This window comes from Aquarana catesbeiana, linkage group LG04 (genome assembly GCF_042186555.1).
Source record: "Aquarana catesbeiana isolate 2022-GZ linkage group LG04, ASM4218655v1, whole genome shotgun sequence".
NCBI lineage: Eukaryota > Metazoa > Chordata > Amphibia > Anura > Ranidae > Aquarana > Aquarana catesbeiana.
Window position 1 is genome coordinate 91,603,800 of NC_133327.1, and position 23,826 is coordinate 91,627,625.

Consider the following 23,826-nt stretch of genomic DNA (forward strand, 5'->3'; position numbering starts at 1 on the left):
GAAAAGACTACAAGAAGTTTTAAAAATGGACAAGCTACAGAGCGATTGACCTGCTGTGATTTACCCCAGCTGGTATTTGAAAGGTGCCCCTATTGCATTCTAACAGTCTGCGGCCTTGGCTGTTCAGCCGAAAATCTTCCATTCCGGGCCTTTCAATTATTCAAATGAAGGATGTCGGGTGGGTGGGAGGTAACAGGGACACCAATAGAGCAAATCTTGACTAATTTGCATAGAACGGTATATGGCCAGCTTAAAGTGGTTGTAATTTCTTACATATACCCAGTGAAGTAACTCGGCTTAGGTGATACACAGAGATGAAACAAATCCTCCTACATAAGTTGTATCTGTTTATCTGCAGTCCTCTCTTCTCTACAGCCATTCAAAGTGCTGAATTTACATAGCTTGTCCGAGAGTTCAGAAAAAGGGTGTGGAGAGCTGAAATCACACTCTGCAGAGCTTAATGAGGAGAGATCTGAGAGCTGATTGGAGGGAAGGAGAAGGAATAGTAAACCCCCAAGTACGAAGTGGGACATTCAAGGTAACTTATAACTAATACATTTGCATAAAAGCATGAATTTTATTACATCTCTTTAAAATACATAGCGGCAATACAAACATTAAAATGGTCATGTAAAATAGTCATGAAAATGTTACATGACCATTTAAATGTTTGTATTGGCGCTATGTATTTTAAACAGATGTTATAAATTTCATGCTTTCATGCAAATGTATTAGTTGTCCTCAAAGTTGCCTGTAGCCACCCTGGCGGTATAATTATATCAGATTTTTGCGTCTCAAAGCGGTGCTTGTTTTGCATGGAAATTTGGCGTTTTATATTGTAGGCCTGTAATTCTTAGTAATAACACACTTAAATCTGTTCAAACAAGAGTCTAGTAGACATCCCGGGTATAATAAAGTTTGAAACACAAAATCATAAATGATAATATAATAAATAACTATAAATAATTATAAAAAATAATAATATAATAATAATAAAATGAATTTCCTCACGATTCACTATCGCTCAATTCTACAAGTGATTCTAATTTACTATTGCTCTTTTCTAGCTGGTCTAAAACCACTTTTGACTTAAAAGGATTCTTTTTGGTTAGCATGGACAATCTCATGTTTCCAGGCAGAAAGAACATTTTATATATATATATATATATTATAAAAGTGCATGCAGGGCACTGGACAAAGCATTAGGGACAGGGAACGGAGCCCAGCACACAGAGGCATCGGGCAGAGGACACAGCCCGCAGACACAGCGGGGGGCATTGCAGGATCCTGGGGACAAGGTAAGTAACCTGCACCAGGATTTGGCAATGCAATCCCGAGTGTGGCTTGGGGTTACCGCTAATGGTACTGAAATTTAACCCCGAGCCACACTCGGGAATACCCCAAGGAGGTTAAAGTCCCACTTTGTACTTGGGGGTTACTATTCCTTTTCCACATAACATGGGGATGTTGGCAACAATCCTATGGCCTTCTCTGGTGGTTCCCTTTTCATTGCAGGGAAGGGAAACCCCCCCTCTACACAGCACCCAGGAACAGAGCTAAGGCTGTCAATCAGCTAGAGATCCCTCCCCTGTCACCTTTTTACTCTTGGTGTCAGGAAAACTTGTCAGAAGTGACTCATGCTTATAGCAGGGGAATGAAACAGCAGACAGAAATGACACTTTGTGCATGTAATTGAGACAAGTACACACTATAGAGGGATATGCTTTGTTTGTATTTCATTTCTGAGGTTTATAATCACTTTAAGTTTCAATGCCGGACTTTCAGCACTAACTGTACTGTACACAGGGAATGAATGTAAGAGTATTGCATAGCGCAGCAGTGGCTGCACATTGCACACACTTCATTAGTGTTCATTTTTTTTTTTAACAGTGCAAATGGGCAAAAAATGTTTATTTAGCCACCAGACATCAGCTTTCATTCTTTCAGCAGGATAGTGTAAAATCACTTCTGCATATCCATATTCCCGAAACACAGAAGTTTTGCCTTTAGGAAACATGTGATAGACACATGCAATGAGGGCTGATCCTGGGCGGGTGCACGGGGTGCACTGCTCCCTGGCGCTGTAAGCTGCTGCAGAGGAGGGGCGCCGTTGCGCCGAAGCTGTGGCACTGGCTGACTTGAAGTTGACTGCACTGGTTGCTAGAATCGCCGGCCGCCCAGCGTCTAGCTAGCAACCAGTGACGTCAGAGGCCGCGGCTGCCCCAGCATTCACAGCATGCCGCGGCCACCCCAGCATTCATAGCGTGCCGCGGCCACCCCAGCATTCATAGCGTCCCACCTCCTCAGCTAGTAAACTAGCTCCACCCACCTCTGCTGACTGCTTTGTTCTTCAGACAGTGTGGCTCAGAGGGAGCGGAGCATATCTGAAGAGAGCTGCCTGCCTTGGCCTTGCTGTGAGTGACTGCACTGCACTGCACCAGCACCTGACCCTCAGAATTTACCCTCAGCCTCATCCTCACCCTCACGTAAGTATAAGTTGTGTCATGTCCCCAGCAAATGCAGCCACTGTGCCCATCAAACGCAGTCATTGTGCCCATCAAACGCAGCCACTGTGCCCAGCAAACGCAGCCACTGTGCCCATCAAACACAGCCACTTTGCCCATCAAACGCAGCCACTATGCCCTCAAATGCAGCCACTGTGCCCATCATACGCAGCCACTTTGCCCATCAAACGCAGCCACTTTGCCCATCAAACGCAGCCACTGTGCCCATCAAAGGCAGCCACTGTGCCTATCAAACGCAGCCACTTTGCCCATCAAACGCAGCCACTGAGCCATCAAACGCAGCCACTGTGCCATCAATCGCAGCCACTGTGCCCATCAAACACAGCCACTGTGCCCTCAAACGCAGCTACTGTGCCCATCAAACACAGCCACTGTGCCCATCAAATGCGGCCACTGTGCCCAACATTTATTTTGACTTGTCAAAGCCGTTAACTAAGTTATTATCAAAGCAAAGTGGTGGGGATTACAGATGGAGAGGTGGAGTTGTTGCCATAGAAACATTAGTAAAGGGGAGGAGTTAGTAAGATGACCATGCCCATGTGGGTGCACCAGAAATATTTCTGCACCCAGGCACCTGTGACCCTAGGATCGGCCCTGCATGCGATTGCTTCTGCCGGTGCACAAAAACATCAGTGTATACCCGAATATGGCCACATACAGCCATTCACTTTCTGACCGACTGTACGTACCAGCTGTGGCTCCCTAGATGAGGAAAACCATCAGGCTTTTACAATGGACCACATTTATGCCTGTAAGCATCCGTGTATATGAGGCCTTTATTGCTACTGTAGCAGCAAGAATAGGAATTTTATGGTTTAGGCGGTAAGATGTGAAAACCAGGAACATTCCATAGACCAGTGGTTCTCAACTCCAGTCCTCAGGACCCACCAACAGGCCAGATTTTAAGTATTACCTTGGGGGAGATGCAGACTAGAATACTGCAATCACTGAGCAGCAAATGATATTACCTGGGACTGTCCCTAAAAATCATGGGACACTTAAAGTGTAACTACACTTCATCGGAGCACCACATATCAAAAATGCTATTTAATTCTTAGGCCTCATGTGCACTACTGCTGAACTCTCCTCTGTGTTATCTTATCAGTACACAGGGTCCTTTACAGTCCTTTCTTGGCAGTTGAGTTTATAGGCATTTTTTGGAACGCAAAAAAAAAATTGTTTAGAGACATTTCAAGCAGCAAAATGCTGCTAAACACGGCATGTAAATGTGGCAAAATGGACGTTTTAAACATGGGTTACTATCTGTCAAGTTAAATCATTCAGGAGAGTTTGTAAAAACGTCCCGTGTACATGAAGCCTAAAGCTCGCAGGAGCAGGGCCCTTCTAACTGTCTTGTCTTGAATTGTATTGTTGCTGTATTGTCTCCCTTTATATTGTAAAGCGCTGCACAAACTGTTGGCACTATATAAATCCTAAACAACAAATCAAAATATGATTTCGCGCAGTGATCTAATAACCTGGGAAGGATTTCCTCTAGGTAAAGTGTGGTTAAAAATATATTAACGTAAGACTAATATATTGCATAAGGTGCATACGTGCATACACAATCTGTAATAGAGTAATATATTCATAAATACATAGCTGATACACATAAATGGATGCTTTTACATAGCTAGTGAGTGCTACCAAAAATACCAGTGAGTAAAGTGCCAATGATAATTAGTAAGTGCAATATATAGTGAATAGTCCAAAAGTGAAATAAATGGAAAGACTGGGTCCTAAAAAATAGTTGAACTGTATTAGGAAGTCCTGAATAGGGATATAATATGCTTCCAATAGATGGTTTCTTAATAATAGAGTATAGTGGTGTTGCCCTTAAAATCTTCCTGTAAATATGGTCTCCCAGAACTCTCACCTCAAAGCTGTTAAATCATAGCATCTGTGAGTTCTGGTCCATAGATGTTGTCACTGCTGTGTGTCAGTGCGGCAGACCGTGGGTCTCTCCCCCAGGATCCCCTGCTGTGACTCCTAAAATAGTTCCGGTACAGCCAGCACAGTAATAAGGGTAAAAAAGGGAGAGAAGAAAGGGGGCTCCACTGGTGTAGTATATTAAAATATAGGGACATCTATTTAAATGAATAAAAGTGGACTCTTACATTTAGACACAAGTTTAAAAGCAGCTAAAGCAAACAATGCTAGTGTGGCGCTTTCAGCGCACTCTCACTTCTTCTCTTGTGTACGTCTCCCTCCGGCCAATCCCTACGCGTTACGACACCGTCACGTGTCTTCATCTGGGGATGGGGATGCCGCACTGACACACAGCAGTGACAACATCTATGGACCTGAACTCACAGATGCTATGATTTACCAGCTTTGAGGTGAGAGTTCTAGGAGACCATATTTACAGGAAGATTTTAAGGGCAACACCACTATACTCTATTATTAAGAAACCATCTATTGGAAGCATATTATATCCCTATTCAGGACTTCCTAATACAGTTCAACTATTTTTGAGGACCCAGTCTTTCCATTTATTTCACTTTTGGACTATTCACTATATATTGCACTTACTAATTATCATTCCCACTTTACTCACCGGTATTTTTGGTAGCACTCACTAGCTATGTAAAAGCATCCATTTATGTGTATCAGCTATGTATTTATGAATATATTACTCTATTACAGATTGTGTATGCATGTATGCACCTTGTGCAATATATTAGTCTTACGTTAATATATTTTTAACCACACTTTACCTAGAGGAAATCCTTCCCAGGTTATTAGATCACTGCGCGAAATCATATTTTGATTTGTTGTCTTTATTTATATCACTGTGCACATTTCAGATTTTGCTGCATTTATCTTGTTTTTATTTTATCATACATTATTGATAGCGCGAAGGACACTTAACACTAGTCACTATATAAATCCTGTATAATAATAACTAATTTGTAATATTCAATGCAAACTCCCCATCCATCCATGTCTCCATGCTTTATTTTGTTGATAAATCATTTTGAAAAACACCCTCCCAGCATTTCTGGCCGTGGCCATCTTGAGCTTTCTAAACAAAGGGCCAGTTTACTGTCCTTCAGACTTTAGGGGGGCCGGATTGTGCCATTGGAAGTGGAAAAGGTCCCGACATCACTGGAAATAAAAAAATGCCCCATCTCTGGTGTCAGTGGGAGAAATTGTGCCCCATCATTGGTGTTGGGGAAAATTGCGCTATCATTAGAGTCACTGGGCCCCATGGTTAGTATCATTAGGAGAAATGGTGCCCCATCATTTGTGTCATTGGGCCTCATTGTTGGTGTCTGGGAGGAATTGTGTCCCATTGTTAGCATCAGTGGATGAAATAGCACCCCAAGGTTTGGATAAAAGCAAGAAAAGGGCCGCGTCTGGCCCCCCGGGCTGCAGTTTGGAGACCACTGATCTTGAGTAAGGACAGGGGACTCATGTAGCATTTACTTATTGTAATCCATCTACCCTTAGCTTAGACATGCAAGCAGGAGAGGGTGTGCTTAGCTGAGAGAACCCCTCCTTCCTTACTGAAGACTCCTGGGATGTATGACATCATTTGCCTAGGTATTGCAACCAAAAAGTTTAAAACAAATAAATCTGATATAATTGCGTATCCATTTACCAATGCTAGCAGCAAAAGGATTAAAAATAGTCAAGGTTGATTGAAAGAGTGAAGTAGCCCTTATCTTTAGAATAGCCCTAACATTTACTATAAGGCAATGTGCAGTTGGGCAGTTTTATTTTTTCCCTTTGAGAACAAGCCAGCTTTGTCACTGTACCCCAGTGTTCCTGCTTCAAAAGCAATAACCTAACCATCACTGTCCAAGCAATAGAGCAGCATCAAAGGAGCAGCTATGGTGAGGACAGAGTGCAATTCAAATACCTGCAGTTTTGTAGGCAGGCAGTCTACAGACAGGGTGCACAATAGTATAGACACAAGCTTGACACTAGCTGCCTAATTGCCTGAGCCTGGGAACAAAGGATCAAAAAGCAAGTTTACAAAAAAAGGAAATGAAGGCTGAGATTTCAGCACCTTGGCGTTGAAGGCTTATCACATAACACTTTAAAAGTCAGTCCTTGGCTGGTATAGTCAATTACCAGGACGTAGGAGGAGCACAGTGAATAGGACACAAGGCCGATGAGTCTGCGAATGACAATGATACTTCCCTATTTACGTCTATCAGGAATGTTACTTTTCCAATGGGAGACAGAGAGCTGCAGTGACCTTCAGACAGGGAAACGTCACACACAATCGGAGGTAGCAGGCCCACTGACCAGAGGCACTACAACAGGGTTCATTCAAGTGGATGTCATTTTTGGGTGGGCTTAATAAAAGCCATGTGACAAACTCTGCAGTCATGGGTGATTTTCCATCTGGCTTCACCATGATGGTTCCCTCTAATGTATAACAAATCATCTAATATCTAGAGTTTGCGCTGTAAAATAAGCACTTAAAGTTGAACTCCAGAGAGTTATAAAAGATGCAAATGAATGCAGCGCTGTATTTATTAGCTTAGGCTGACACTAAAGCGGTGTGGGAAACCTTGCAATCCGTGCGCATTTAGACCCCTTTCACACTGAGCTGTCGCGGGCATCAGCGGTAAAGCGGCCACTAGCTGGGCGGTTTTAACCCCCACTAGCGGCCGAAAAGGGGTTAAATCCGCCTGCAAAACGCCACTTTGCCGGCGCTATAGCAGCGCTGCCCCCATTGTTTCCAATGGGCAGGAGCGGTGTAGGAGTGGTGTATTCAATCTGGGCAGTCGTTGCAAATCTGAGGGGTAGATCTGAAATGAGGGGAAGCCCTGCTGATTTTATCATTCAATCATGTGCAAGCTAAAATGCTGTTTTTTTCTTTTCCTTGCATGTCCCCCCTCAGATCTACAGAGACTGCACTTCCAAGTGCACTTTCAAATGCACTTGCAGTGCAAAGTGGATTTGCCTTTAGTAAATAACCCACAGTGTGTTTACCCACACTGGATCACATGGTACAAAAGTACCAAGAAATCTGGCTGCAGTGCAGTTCTAAAATTGCTGCATGCATGACTTTGGTGCACTGACTTTGGTGCATGCACTGAATCGCATGTGAATTGAATAGGAATGTGGTGCAGTTCCTGTGTGATTCACATTTGGTTCATAGTGTGAACTGAGGCCTAATGCATTAATACATGTCTTTTTAAACTACAAGCAGTGCAAGTACCTAATTTTATATTTTCTCTGTACAGCAGTGCGTAGAATGAAAAAGGAGAAGCAGCACAAAGTGTCAATCATTTGTGCTGCAGTGCTCATGTGCTGATAGGAGGGTATAGAGGTACATGCTGATAGGAATGGAGAGCAGAGTGACAGGGAGAAGAGCTAATCAAGTCTGTTTTTTCTACCTGCATTGTCCAGACACAAGCTTGGAAAGGGACAAGACCTGCAAATGTTGCTGAAATGCGAAAGATAAAAATCAGGTCTCTTCCCCTGTCAGGCAGGAATGTGTTGTGTGGAAAAGCCTTTTAAATCTCAGGACTGGGTGGAGAGAAATACTAATACTTTTACAGGTAAAACAGTTTTCGTATACAGTAAAACATTGGATTGCGAGCATATTTCGTTCAGGAAACATGCTTGAAATCCAAAGCACTCGTATATCAAAGCAAATTTCCCCATAAGAAATAATGGAAACTCAGATGATTCCTTCCACAACCATTTATTCATAAGTCCTCCAGTTTATAGTCCATATAAAAAGATTATAGCAATGTGATAGGCTGTGTAACCATAAAATGTCCATCCACAAATGGAAGCCTCCACAAGGGGAATAAAAGAAAAATCCAGCAGGAGCTACAGAGTATCAGGTTCACACTGGCAATTAAAAGCAGGCGTTTGAGGGGCATTAAAAACACCCCTCAAACGTCTATGCAAATGATACAATTGACAGTAAATAGTGCTGTTCACATTATAAAAACATGAAGCGTTTGCGTCGTTTTGCTTCAAAATTGAAGCCTCATGTCAAGTCAGGATGCGTTTGAAGCCCTTTAACACCTCCCATTCTATGGTAACGTTCAGCAAACGCTCTGGCGCTGTTGCAGTGTGGTTGCAGGGCGTTAAAATCTGTTTATTTCTGTCACTTTCCATTGTGGAGCAGTTTTACCATGCCTTAAAGCTCATCAAACGCTTCAAAACTGTCCATAGGGCGTTTAGGGAGCATTTTTAACGCTTGTAAAATGCCCCATACTAAACCTCATTGACACCAGTCTGACTCCCATACTAACGCCATACAAACGCTATAGGAGCGTTTGTTAAGCGTTAGAAATTTAGTCAAGTGTGAACAAGCCCTAAAAGAGATGAAGGCGCCTCTAAGTGTAGCAATATGGTTACATTTAATGAAGGCACAACATTTAGCAACTCACATGGCTGATGATTAAAACAGGAACATCTAAGTATGCCGGCATCCGGGGTAATGCTGTCCACATAGACCATCCTCCACACCGCCGGGTATGTCTAAGACCCCTTTCACACTGGAGGTGTTTTTCAGGAGCTAAAGGGCTAAAAATAGCGCCTGTAAAGCGCCTAAAAAAAGGCCTCCCCTGCAGCCCCAGTGTAAGAGCCCGAGTGCTTTCACAGAGGAGCTGTGCTCTTGCAGGACGTTAGACAAAGTCCTGCAAGCAGCATCTTTGGAGGGGTTTAGAAGCAGTGTATACACCGCTCCTACACCGCCCCTGCCCATTGAAATAAATGGGTACTGCTACCGAAGCGCCTGCAAAGCACTTTGGCAGGGGAGCTTTTCGGCCGCATTTAACCCTATTTTCAACCGCAAGCGCCGCCCTAGCGACCGAAAAGCGCAGCTAAAACGTCGGTAAATCCCCACTAAAACTAGCGGCGCTTTACTGCTAATGCGGCCAAGCTGTGAGTGTGAAAGGGGTCTAATGATCATACATCAGTATTGTATGCAAGTACCCCTAAGCTGCCTACATATAAAGACTGATAAAATATTGGCTTCACTCTTTTTTCAAAGTTGCTAATTCTGTGAAGAAAAGAAAATTAACAGATGGAATGCTAAAAAAGTTTTTTGCATGTTCCCATGACATGCATAAGGTGCCGTAAATTCCTAAGGTAATACAAGGAGCTCTTTTTAGATGCACCTTGCTGAAGTGCTGAAAAAAACATTAAAAAAAAACAAAACAAAAAACTCCTGAATACCGCTGAAAACTCCAAATCTTGTTAAAGTGCAGGATCTTCTTCTCAGCGAGATTTGGGCTACTCAGCATTCCACGGGATCTCACTTAAATGAAGGATGACATCACCCTCACTTAGGCACCATGGGCAAAAGCTAAGGGAAAGATAAGCGTGTTATTTAATGTTTTACTCCCTATAGATGTTTTTTCTCAAGTTTTTTTTTTGTTTATTTTTTATTTAGCTAGTGGGCAGAATAAAAAAAAAAAGAACAGATTTTTCTAGCCACACAATAACATGAGCCGTTGTATTTTGACAGTAAGACTCCTCTGCTGTCAGAATACATTGCTTCGCAGCTGCAGCCACTGTTCAAAAAAGTTTTCCAACATTACCGTTCATTAGATCAACTTCTGTCAAGTTGGAACAGTCATAGATGAATCTGCTTAACCCAGACACATTTCAATTCATCTATGGTCAGCTTTAGATCCAGTTTAAGTAAAATGTATAGTGAAAAAAAATGACAGACATCTTTACTAAGAGGTGAAATGTACTCTGGACTATTCAAAGTGAAGAATATAGAGTAGGGTTGATAAATAGGGACAATTGCTGGGATTGTTATTTGAACCGAAATAAAATATATATATTAAGACTCAAAGTGTTCATATTATAACACAGTCTTTCTCAACATGTTTAACCCAAAGGAACCCTTAAAATACTTTCAGGTCTCGAGGAAACCCATGTTAAAACAAATTTGTTGTGGGTCAATGGGAAAAATGCCCATTACAGTGGTGCTCAGAATTCCACCCTAGACAGTTATTAAGATTTTTGTAGGTGGTACAGGGTCCTTGAGATGTTACATCACATGTTCCTCGATGTGGACCTTAAGTGCTGGAGATGGAATGGCCAGGGGCATGCTCCTCCACATTTTCTGGTTTTGTCCATGGACTCACTCCTTCTGGCAAGATGTCTGCACCCTAATTCAAGTACTCATGGACCTCTCCCTTGAACAGGATCCAGCTGCCCGTCTGTTGCACGGTGCGCCTCAGCTTACTCTCTAAGCATAAATAACATCACTTGTTGGTAAGATACCTCCTGTTTGCATTTATGATCTCCTCAAAAGTAAAAAAGATCGTTGGTGTTATGCAGCTGGCTCTGCCAACAGTGCTAAGTGAAGATGGGCCCAGATCTGTGCAGGCATCAGCAATCCGGGGGGTCAATCAGCCATATCTTAAGGAACCCTTGGCATCCTCTGAAGGAACCCTGAGAATGGCTGTTTTAGTTTGTAAAATGTAATGCTGTCTTATTCATACCTCCCAACTGTCCCTGATTTCAAGGGGTCTGTCCCTGATTTGGAACAATGTCCCTCTGTCCCTCTTTCCTCTTCATTTGTCCCTAATTTTTATCTGATCTATATAGTTATATATAAAATGCACTTTTTATCTTTCAAAAAGTGTTTCCCAGTGCTAAGCCTTTCATCCAGTTTCTAAATTGCTGCATTTGTATATTTCAAAAGCCAATCTAAAGGAATAGTAGTGGTAAAAAAGCACTTGTGGGTTCAACTAATCATTTTTTTTTGTATAACTATCCTTTAAGGGGCGTGGCGGGGGGGTATGTCCTATGCCTACATACTTTTGCTAATAGGTGTCCCTTGTTCCCATCTCAAAATGTTGGGAGGTATGCTTATTAGAACCAATAAGGTAGGAAACACTGGGGGTTATTTACTAAATCTGGAGCATGCAAAATCTGGAGCAGCTCTGCACAGAAACAAATCAGCTTCTATGATTTATTGTTAAAGCTTAAAGTGGAGGTCCACCCTGTAAAAAAAAAAAAAAATGCACGAAAAAATACCTAAAAAAATGGAGGAAAAGAAAAAAAAAAATGTTTACTTATGTGAAATGGCTGTTGCTAGGCAGTCTTCCTAATCTGCCTCTTCCTACACCGTGGTGATCTTCAGTCTTCTCCTCCCCGCGTTGTCTTCTGAGGAATGGGGCGCAGTGTGTTATGGGAACTGTGTGTTCCCACAACACATCGCATCCCATTCACAAAGCGCCGCACCGCTCGCGCAGTAGGAAACTGGCAGTGAAGCCGCAAGGCTCCACTGCCTGTTTCCCTTACTTAGGATGGCGGTGCCGGGACCCGAGAGCCGAGTAAAAGGTCGGCCTCGGGCGGCCGACATCGCGGGCACCCAGGACAGGTAAGTACTTATTTGAAGTCAGCAGCTATAGTGTTTGTAGCTACTGACTTTTACATTTTTTTTTTTTAATGACGGAATCCCGCTTTAAGTGAACAAGCTGATGTTAGAAGCTGATTGGCTACCGTGCACAGCTGCACCAGATTCCGAGTGCACCAGTTTTAGTAAATCTCCCCCAATTTACAAAGAATTGTAACCCAAAGCAATCAGCTTTCAATATTCTGATGTCTCTAGTGTAGGGGGGAATCAAAATGGTTGCTAGAGGTTACAATATTCAATATATCACCACTGTTTTTGGCATTAACAGTATACATATGATGGCTTGTCTATAACTTCCATATACATGCACAAGCCACCAAATGTACTACATCAGAACAAAGGATGGGGTGTGAATATATAGCGGCAGTAACAGGAAATGAAAGGCTGCCTGGATTGTTATGAGGTGCTGAAGACATAAATAGAAACACCATACATAGATTAGATTCTTATGCAGTAGACATTTTGAACTGTTGAGAACCGATAAAAAGCTCTATATGTCTAAGAACACAGTTTAATAGAACAGTCTACAGAGATGGATACATACTGGTGTGAAAAATGTTACCCAGAATGTTGGGAAATTAGTTATTCCTTTGAAATGTCCATCTACCTAGGCCCGTGCAGCATAAGCAATTTCCATCCAACCATTCAATAAGCAGCCTGATTAACACTAAAGGGTTGATTTACTAAAGGCAAATTGACTGTGCACTTTGCAAAGTGCAATTGCACTCTGCTGACTTCCATCATCCAATCATGTGCAAGCAAAAATGCTGTTTTTTTCCCCCTTGCATCTGATTGAGTATTCTTTGCAAAGGGAAGCTTTACCTCATTTACTAAGCTCTGGAGCCATTGCACTTGCAACTGCATTTTGAAAAGTGCACAGTGCAGTTGCCTTTAGTAAATTAACTCCTAAGTTCCTCCTTATCCTTGCTTGATTTGGACAATAACGTAGAGTTAAAAATCTTGGCATATGATGACTTCCTACTGTGTAATATACATTACCTTAAAAGCACTCTTGACTTGCACCACCGTGGTCCTGAGTTTAATTCCCACTAAGGACACCTTTTGTGTTGATAACCAAGAAAACACCTTCTCCTAAACAAAAGCTATAAGAATTTAACAATGAACCTCGATGAGATTCTCTCTTTTCATGGTGCTAACCTGAGTGTGAGATTGTTATCCAATATGGTGGCTGAACTAACCAAAATGAAGGTGTGGAAGATGAAATGGATGAGGTCAACTTTACCCGGAGAAGTTGCATATTATTCTTCCTGGCTTTCGGGGTTCTTGGAGTCATTCAAGAAAATGTTTTATGGGGCTTGCATTTTATGTATACTTTCACTTTAGTAGCTTATATGGAGCCAGTACAGAACTTTTTAACAGGATTACAACTCTACTATTTAGGCAAACCAAAACTTTGTGGTAAACCTAAACTTTTTAATCCGCAACCCATCTGAAACTACAGCCCAAAGTGCTATGCTACATTACACATACCAAATCATCTGCAGCATTTTGTCTTTGCATTTTGTAGAATTCAATGGCCTCTTTTAAGAAATTATTCTTTGTGCCTTGTTAAAGGGGGGATTCTTGGCACTTCAATCTCCCAACACTTACCTATATTTAAGGTGCAGGTGACTTGAAGCCTTATATACTAAAGGCCTGTACAGACAATCAGAAAATTGTACAAAAAAATACAGATTTCAAAGCAATCATACAATAATCTTATCGTTAGTACACCAGATGTACGATTTTCATTTAATCAGCACCGTTTTCACCCACAAATACAATAGAAATACAATACAATACATTACACCACTTACAAATTTTTATTCTGTTGTACGAGAATTTTTGTACTTTAGTAACCTCTTCATTTTCGATATGGAGACTAGCATGCAAAACGAAGCAAACAACATTCGTCTGATAATCTCATTTTGTGTACTAGGCTTTAGGCAGCATACTGATCAAAGAGCCAGCAATTAGAGTATCTAGGTGTAAAACAAACAGAACAATAGGTGTAAATTCCTACATTTACAGAGGACTAAAGCTAGCCATACACTGTTTTCAGCAGGCAGAACAAAAGCACCTGCTGTATGGCTGCAGCTGCTTGACAAGGAAAATCTTCCATTCCAACATGTCCTTCGGCAGTTTAGGCCTGGTTCACACCTATGCAGGTTGCAGTTTGCATATTCCGGGTGCATTTTGCGTTTTTTCAATACACATTTTCGATCCATTAAAGTCTATGTAACCAAAAACCAGAAAAAAGTCCCTGGCCCTTTCCATAAAATGCACAGATGTGAACGTGACCCATAGGAAACCATGTTAAATGGACTGTTGTGTGTTTCTGCAAAACTGAAAATGCACTAAAAAATGCATAGGTGTGAACCAGGCCTTAAAGCTAGCCATACACCTATAGATTTCTCTAAATGAGAGTAACCAATCTATTCCTTCAACCATGCTATGTTTCAACCATATTTCAGGAACAGCTGCAATCATTTCAAGAAATGTAAAAGGTCAGCCACACACAGGGCAGTTTCACAAGCAATATGATTGATCTAAAACAAAGGTCTCCAAACTTTCTAAACAAAGGGCCGGTTTACTGTCCTTCAGACTTTACGAGGTCGAATTGGCCAGTGGAAGTAGAAAATGCCCAAGCGCCAGTGGGAGTAAAAAAATTACAGAGTGCCTGTGGTCAGTGGAAGGAGGAATAGTGCCCCATTGTTGGTATTAGTGGGAGGAATAGTGCCTAATTGCTTATATTAGTGGGAGGAATTATGCTTAATTGCTGGTGTCAGTGGAAGGAAAAATGCCCCATGGTTGGTGTCAGTGAGAGGAATAGTTCCCCACTATTGGTGTCAGTGAGAGGAATAGTTCCCCACTATTGGTGTCAGTGGGAGGAATAGTGCCCAGAGGGCCAGCTAGAGGGAAGCAAAGGGCCACATTCGGCCCACAGACCGCACTTTGGAGACCACTAATCTAAACCCAGGGGAAGTGCATATACATGAAGCTGTAACTATGACAAAACAAGATGCTGGAGCAACTAGAAATGAGAACTTTGCCCACATGTACTTACTAAAGATGGCCATAAACTGTAATATTTCTGTCCGTAAGCTTTCTATTCCACACTAAACAACGTAACTAGAGGAATATCCCCTGCCAGCTATTTTATTCTGAAAGCTGGCACCCGGGACTGTCAAAATACCCAATCAGGATGCAGTTTCTGTTCGGCTTACAATTTTCTACTCCACAATTTTCATTATGAGCTGGCCAAAATTTGCTTTGTATATGGCAAGCCTAGGCGACCACAACCGTTAGAGTGTCTATGAACTGTAGGCATAGGGCTGTACACTATTAGACAAGCAACAGTGGCATTTCATCTTACTTTGGCATCCAACATTTTGATAAGTTTAATCATACATAGCATACTAAAAGTTTCAAAATGTGTTGGATAACAGAAATGTAATGTGAATCTATAAAAGCATGACCAGGGTGAATTTGATTTAAATCAACTCTATTTAAATCATAATTTTTAAAGCGCATCTGTCATCTCTGTCCTGCAGCAGCTCCTCCTCTGACCCGCTGTTGACTCACTGACAGTCCCATTCACTTTAATGGAATGGCTGGTGATGCGGCAGTGACACAACAAGGTGAGGGACGTGGCGGCAGCAGGTGAGTGGATGCCCGCTAACAGGCGCTGCCATGATGGATCTGAAATGACAGGTGCTCTTTAAATGTAAGGACTTATTCTTGCTGGTAGTTAGAATCTTTTATATTTGCAAACAAAATGAAAGTTTCCTATTGAGAATAATACGCTTTCAGGTTAGTAAAACAGCGATATCAGAACCGATTCAATCATACAGTTTGTAGTGTACATAGATTTGCAAAATAATGGGATAGAGGAATATTCCTGAACTGTGAAATTGTGTGAATGCATCAATGCAGTGCATGTTATCTCAGCTTGCAGAGCTTGGATTCATTGAATGAGTTTACTAAAATTGTAAATATTGCAGAATATACAGCCTCATGCTACATAACTAAGCTCTATTTAATGTTGAATAAACTAAATTTCTTAATGTATCTTAAATAGAAAACTATCTTTAGATCGGTTTTTACTCCAAAAGCTTTTTTTTTAAATAAATTTTATAAAAAAATCAAAAAAATCGATTTAAATAAAAAAAATCAGATTTTTTAGATTTTTGCAAAAAATCTTTGATTTATATGTATATATAGACACACACACACACATTACTACACACCCTAAGGAGTAATAGGAATCAGAACAGGTCTCTTCTTTCCTGTTCCCGTTCCAGACTTCTGTTATATTTAGGAAGACTCCCAGTGTGTCATCCTATTGATGGCTACCAGCATGAATGCTGAGATCTCCAGCCAGACAGACTGTCATTAGGGTTATAAAACCAACTTTCACATTCCACTAGCTAAATAACAACAGTCCCTGGACACAGGAGACATAAAACAATCTAAAAGCCTACAGATAAACCACAGCTGCTTTTCTTAGCCCTGTGTATTGCTGGTGACAACATTAGAGCTAACAGAACTGCACAACTGTGTCAGACCCAACACTATATCGACCAAGTTTCCCAAGTGTGCTGTAATCCTAAATACCCTGTTCATTTACTGATCAGAATGGTAAAAAGTATTCTGGAAAACACAGGGGTTGATTTTCTAAAGGCAAATGGACTGCACTTTGCAGGTGCAGTTGCACTCTGCAAAGACGTCTGCGCCTGAGATTAGTAAATGAGGGGAAGCTCTGCTGACTTCATTATCTAGTCACGTGTGAGCAAAAATGCTGTTTTTTTATTTTTATTTTCCTTGCGTATGATTGGGTATTCTTTGCAAAGTGAAGCTTCACCTTATTTACTAAGCTCTGGAGCAAATGTCCTTGCAGAGTGCAACTGTGCTTGCAAAGTGCACAGTCTATTTGCCTTAAGGCCTGGTTCCAGTGGCGGCTGGTGCTCAAAATTTTTTGGGGGGGCGCAAACAAACTGAAAAATACTGAACCCCCCCACCCCCATCAATTGCAGCCTCACTGTGCCCATCAATTGCAGCCTCACTGTGCCCATGAGTTACAGCCTCACTGTGCTCATCAAATGCAGCCATTGTGTCCATTAAACGCAGCCACTGTGCCCATCATATGCAGCCATTGTGCCCATCATATGCAGCCACGTGTGCCTATCATATGCAGCCACTTGTGCCCATCATATGCAGCCACTTGTGCCCATCATATGCAGCCACTTGTGCCCTTCAAATGCAGCCACTTGTGCCCATCATATGCAGCCACTTGTGCCCTTCAAATGCAGCCACTTGTGCCCTTCAAATGCAGCCACTTGTTCCCATAATATGCAGCCACTTGTGCCCATCATATGCAGCCACTTGTGCCCATCATATGCAGCCACTGCGCCCATCATATGCAGCCACTTTTGCCCATCAAGTGCAGCCACTTGTGCCCATCAAATGCAGCCACTTGTGCCCATCATATGCAACCACTTGTGCCCATCAAATGCAACCACTGTTCCCATTAAACACTGCCACTGTGCCCATCAAATGCAGTCACGTCACTTGTTCCCATCAAATGCAGCCACTTGTGCCCATCATATGCAGCCACTTGTGCCCATCATATGCAGCCACTTGTGTCCATCATATGCAGCCTTTTGTGCCCATCAATTGCCACCACTGTGCCCATCAATTGCTCCCACTGTGCCCCATCAAACGCAGCCACTATGCCATATCAAATGCTGCCAGTGTGCCCCTGCTGGCCTGCCGTCTGCACTAACCTGTCTCGGTGGGACAGCTCCTCGATGTCTTCTCCCATCCTCACTTTCCATCCTCTGCTATGATGCCTGCCGTCCAATCACAGCGCCTGTCGTTTCAGCCAATCAGGTGACGGGTAACAAATCCGAGCACCTGATTGGCGGAGAGGTGCCAATCAGGTGCATGAATCTATCTATTGGTGCTAGAGGGGTGGCAGGAGAGAGGGGGCGGCACCCGTGCGCCCTTATGGACGCACCGCCATTGCCTGGTTCACACCTATGCAGGTTGCAGTTTGCATATTCCAGGTGCATTTTGCGTTTATCAATACACATTTTTGATCCATTGACGTCTATGGAACCAAAAACCAACAAAAAGTCCCTGGTCCTTTCCATAAAATGCAAAGATGTGAACGTGGCCCATAGGAAACAATGTTATATGGACCATAGTGTATTTCTGCAAAACTAAAAACGCACTAAAAAATGCATAGAACCAGGCCTTAGTAAGTCAACCCCACTGCCTAGCGTTGCCTGCTATATAAACATGGAAAATGATATATTATAACATTGACACTAGTAAAGAGTGGCATATTTTACAATTATACATTCTGACAGCCACTAAAGACTCTTTATTATTTTATTTTTTTTTGCTACAAATATGCAAATAATGTAAACTATAATGAAATATTGGTAGTGCAATGAATGAAAAGTAAATTACATTGTTCAGCTTATGTATATGTTTATCAACAGCAATTCTTTACTGATCTTAGTTTGTTTTACTTGTGATAATTTTATATATATGTACATACATACATATATACAGTGAGAGAGACAGAAGCATAACAATACTATTATTTTTTTTATCATTATTATTATGATTGTTATTATTATATTATTCAGCTTTTGTATAGGCTTACCCTGTTTCCCCGAAAATAAGACCTAGCGTGGTTGTCGGTGATGGCTGCAATATAAGCCCTACCCCCCAAATAAGCCCTACCCCCAAATAAGCCCTAGTTAAAGTCCTTGTAGGTCTTATTTTCAGGGTAGGGCTTATTTTCGGGGAAACAGGGTAGGGCTTATTTGGGGGGTAGGGCTTATATTGCAGCCATCACCAACAATCACGCTAGGTCTTATTTTCGGGGAAACAGGGTATCAGCAGTAACTTACTACTCATCTTAGTTTGTTTCACTTGGTATAATTGTACAGTTTTGTAGATGTTAAAGTGATTGTAAAGGTTCGCATTTTTTTTTTTTTAAATAACAAACATGTCATACTTACCTCCACTGTGCAGCTTGTTTTGCACAGAGTGGCCCCGAACACTGACTTCTGGGTTCCCTCGGCGGCTCTCGCAGCGGTTACCTTGCGGGCGTGCTTCCAAGTCCAGCATTTGCGTCCATAGACACGAATGCTGGACTCAGCCCCGCCCCCCCGGCGCCCGCGTCATTGGATTTGATTGACAGCAGCAAAAGCCAATGGCTGCATTGCTATCAATCTATCCAATCAAGAGCCGAGAACCCCAGGCAAAGGAAGAGTGTGTCTCCGCCAGGTGAAATTCCAGGGCTCGGGGGGGGGGGTTGGCTGGGGGACCGGTGACTGCCAGGCGTTTTTTCACCCATAGGATGCATTAAGGTGAAAAAAACATGAGGGTTTATAACCCCTTTAATCTGTGCAAGGAATCTATGCAGATAATAAAAATGAAAACAACAATAATAATAACAATAATAGTAATAGCAGTAGTGTAAGATATTAAAAAAAAAAAGACACTCCCCACATCAGCGGTAGATTAATCTATATGATACTACCGATCATACATAAAATTTAAATCTAAGGTAGACTTTTGATTAGATAAGATTAGTATTTATCTGCTGCATGATTATGTTTTGTTTTCATCTTTAACAACACAATTTTATGGTGTCATTTATGACAACTAACATACTTTCCTGTAATATGATTATATATATATATATATATATATATATATATATATATATATATATATACACACACACACACATATATATATATATATATATATATATATATATATATATATATATATATATATATATATATATATATTATTCTTTTTGTATATTTTTATATATTGCTAGTAGTGTATGTTTATTGTACACTCTGCAGTAAAGTGCTATGATTGAGCTATTTTAAAAATTATTAAAAAAAATTATTTACATAACAAAAAATGAAATTCACATTAAAAAAAACAATATAAAAAACAAAAAGAAATAGCTAAGTAAATCTAAAATTGTTAAGGGTGAATATGATGACAAGATGTGACAACAGTGACATTATTCATACAACTTTTGTTAACACCTCTATCGCCACATTTAGAAAGTGTGGGCTTTGTTAAAAGTTCTGATTGGCCAGCGGAGCACAGAAGGCAGCGGTTACTTGTTAACCGATTACTGTACATATTTTCCCCAGCACTTTGTCCATAGAAGAGTGGTGATCGCTGCAATGGGTCATTTTTATGAAATGACTAGCAGTCCACTTTTTAACTCCTTTAGCCCTGCAGGCTGCTACCAGCACAAACATGTTGAACCATTGCACAGTGCAGAGACTTTCGCCATTGCAGTGATCTGGACACAATACACCTGATAGCTCTCCTATAATAATATGAAGTGCACTCACCTTTGGGGTTTCCCCTGCTAGTCTGGCTTCTCAGTAGAAGGACAGGGTGCTCAGGAGCAAAGTTTACAGTGCTGGCCAGAGAGCCCCTGGAAGGCTCATAGATGCTGCAATGTGAAAGCCTCCTGTTGCTGCTGCTCCCCTCCCCCCCCCCCCTGCCCTCTTGCTCCCCCACCTCCTCTGGAACTAGCTGTTCTTGTTTGCTGGGAAAGATGCAGGACTTCTCAGGAGGGGGGAGTAGAGGAGGAGGGGGTGGGGGATGCTGGACATTAGGGAGAAAGGTGTAGAGAGTGATGAAGGAGGGCTGAGGCTGGGCTGCCCCCAGGGGCAGGCTGAGACCTTACAGCCAGGGGTCAGGGAGGCAGTGACAGATCCTGGCTAGTCCCATCACCGGCTGACAATAGCTCACAGACCAGAAATGTGCACTAACACATATTCCCACCATTAGGCCAGCCAAGGAAAGAAAAGATCTGACAAGAGGATGTCATGGAAATAAAGAGAAGGAATATAGAATGACCACCTGGCTCCACATTACTACGGATTACTAGGCTGACCATAGGAGTGCAGATGTCTTATGACAGGTAATGAGACATCTGCCCTTTCTCGGTCATATAGATAGGTCACTGTGGTCTGCTCTCACTTTCTCTCATTATTTTACCCTTTAATTACACAAATGACTATCTGATGGTCGGAAGCACATGTTACTATCCCCAAAATGCCTAATGTTTGAAAACGATGCTTGAATTGGGAGCATCCCTTGAGTAACTCAAGACATGTATAGATGCCCTATGGTCAACAATGGAAGTCACAGAGGGCATCCGAAAGAGGGGCACTATGATGGCACTGCTGGGAGTTAATCTGTGTATAAGTCCTAAGCTGGCCATACATTATACAATTCACTTTAGATTTACCTTCAACAATGTAGTGCAAAGACCTGCCTGATTGCATACAAATTGAAAGTGTTTAGGTTTGACCTCATGTTATATGATTTTGTTAAATCTAAAGGAGAATTGTATAAGAGGATTGTATAATGTATGGCCAGCTGTGGTCCATTCACATAGCAAAGAGCACGTAATCACACATGCATTGGCATGCATTTGCATTCTGCGTTACATTTTAAAAAAAGGTGCTGCTTGTATTATATTATAAAGTTAATATACTAAAGCAAACTATATTCCTCAAATATCACAATGTATATCTGGCCCTTTCCTATGTGTAAACTACCTGTAAGGTACTTTCATCTGGCATATAACAAAGCTTTTTTTGTACCATCTTTTGTACCAAATAAAAATAGTTTGTAAACAAAACAAAAAAAAAAGGCGCTGCAATATTTTTAATAAAAATTCAGGAAGTTATATTTGTAAAGAAACTTTAACTATTTGTTTTGACACTTGGGTTTATGCACATTGAGGTGCACTTACATGCTTTTTCACGTGTTGCAATAAAAAAGTAGGGCATGCTCTATTCTTTTATTAGCACTGCGCAGCGCACATCGATGTACACATACATTTTTTTTTATGGGAATGCTTTGGCACGTGTTGATCAACACATGCCAGCCTATCAGATGTAAATGGACCCTTAGTTCATTAAAAAAAATATATATTTTTTTTTTTACAGAAACTACTAGGTTTTAGGCATACATTTAAAATACATCCAGTTAATTTTAGTTAATACATTTCTGTATGTTGCATGTTTTTATGTACTCCAAGAGTTCTGCTCTTAACCTGCCCATATTGTTATTATGCTGAGATCCTTCTGTAATATAACATAATAATGCCACATAGAATTCTGTTAGCACAAAAGGCAGCATTGCTTGCTTTTCCAACCACCAAGCCATAAAAAAAAAAAAAAAAGAAGTGGATCTAATATGCACTATCCCACCTTCTTTTACCAAGTTTATTTTACCCATCACTTTCCCCTTTAGCTTTTTTTCCATTCTCCTACTAGTCTTTTCATTCCCAGCTTCCATACTATTTTCCACTAGTCCTACCATGATTGGCATTCAAACCGTGCTCTTCTGGTCATTGCACCCTCATACTCCATATCATTCTCCCTCTTTGCATCCTCATTTTCGATACCATTCTTCCCTGGTGCTTGTATCCTAAGTTTTTATATCATTCTCCCCTAGTTCCTGCATCCTTGGCTACCATATCATTCTCTCCTAGTCTTTGCATCCCAGGTTTTCAGACAGTTCCTCCCAATCCTTGTATCCTCAGCTTCTATACCATTCTAACCCCTTTAATCTCCTGTTTGCATACGATTTTCCCCTTGTCCTTGCACCTTGAGCCTCCATACCAGTCTCCCCTGGTTGGTTTTTGTATCCTCAGGTTCCATATCACTCTCCTTTAGTCTCTGCATCTTTCACTTCCATTGCTTCCCCTGAAGTTTTTTATATTATCAACTTTCTATACAATCTTCCCTAGTAACTGCATCCTCTGCTACTATAGTATTCTGCCCTTGTCCTTGCATCTTTAGCTTCTATACTATTCACCCTAGCCCTTGTATCTCCAGTTTCTATGCAACTGTCCCTTCACCCTTGCAGTCTTTGCTTCATAATATTCCACCCCTATCCCTGCATCCCCAGGTTTTAAACCATTTTTTCATAGTCCTTGCATCCTTTGTTTCCATAAAAAGTCCCCCTAATCCCTGCATCCTCTGCTTCTACCCAGTTCTACCCTAGTCATTGCATCCAGTGTTTCCAACCTATTCTTCTCTAGTGCTTTCATCCACATCTCCTGCATCATTTTCCCCTGGTCCTTGCATCCTCAGTTCCCATTCCATTCTCCCGTGGTCCTTGCTTACACTGTTTGATATTAAGCTCAATGGGACCCTAGACCCGGTTCTGCTGAAATTGAGGTTACACAGGTGACGGTAACAGCCTGCTTTAAACCAGCAGCTCCACCGTGAGTTATTGCTACATGTGGGGACGTCGTCTGGGATTGTTAGCCGTCAACCTCCCGCAACCCTGAGAAGTATTTCACCTGGAGTTTATGTTAAAAGAGTTTCTGGACTTTGTCACTTTTGCCAGGGAAGAAGGGGTTAAATTGCAGGACTTTATTTCTGACTGCGTACGCTGCAGGTGAGAAGTAAAAGCCCGCGAGCTACGTGATCAGAAGAACAAGTGGGAGGAGCCTAACCTACTTGTTACCGCGTGGGATGCGCGTGTGTGTGTTTGGCGCCAAAGGAGAAGAGAGGCCTCGTGATCCTGCTGAGAGGATCAGAGTGCAGCCATGTCTTCTTTTCCATTGGTACCGTCAACTATGGGATCTAAGATGTTCCCTACAAGTACCGCTGTGGGTGCTATGCTGACCGGAACCCTGCTGACAGATACCGGCATTCGTTTGAAGCCGCAGGGGCGGTTTGTGCTATACACTGTTGGAGATATCGAAGGGCTGGGCATGCTTTGCCACAAGTGTGAAGGACTGGCCATACATGTCCGTCCATTTGTCCGATGTTTGCAGTGCGGAGAATATTTGTTCACAGTGGAGCAACCTACCATGTCGCCCCGTGCTTATCGTGTGGATTGGGCTACAGG

The 23,826-nt window shown here is 41.8% G+C and overlaps 1 protein-coding gene across 1 annotated transcript in view; it reads right to left on the reverse strand.

The window, feature by feature from the left end:
- The window catches only part of GREB1 (growth regulating estrogen receptor binding 1), a 216,982-nt gene extending 196,559 nt beyond the window's left edge, over positions 1-20,423 (reverse strand). Inside the window, exon 1 of the mRNA XM_073625369.1 lies at positions 20,295-20,423. The gene's annotated coding sequence lies outside the window, so the exon portion shown is untranslated. The remainder of the gene's footprint in view (positions 1-20,294) is intronic.
- Positions 20,424-23,826: the final 3,403 nt, after the last annotated feature.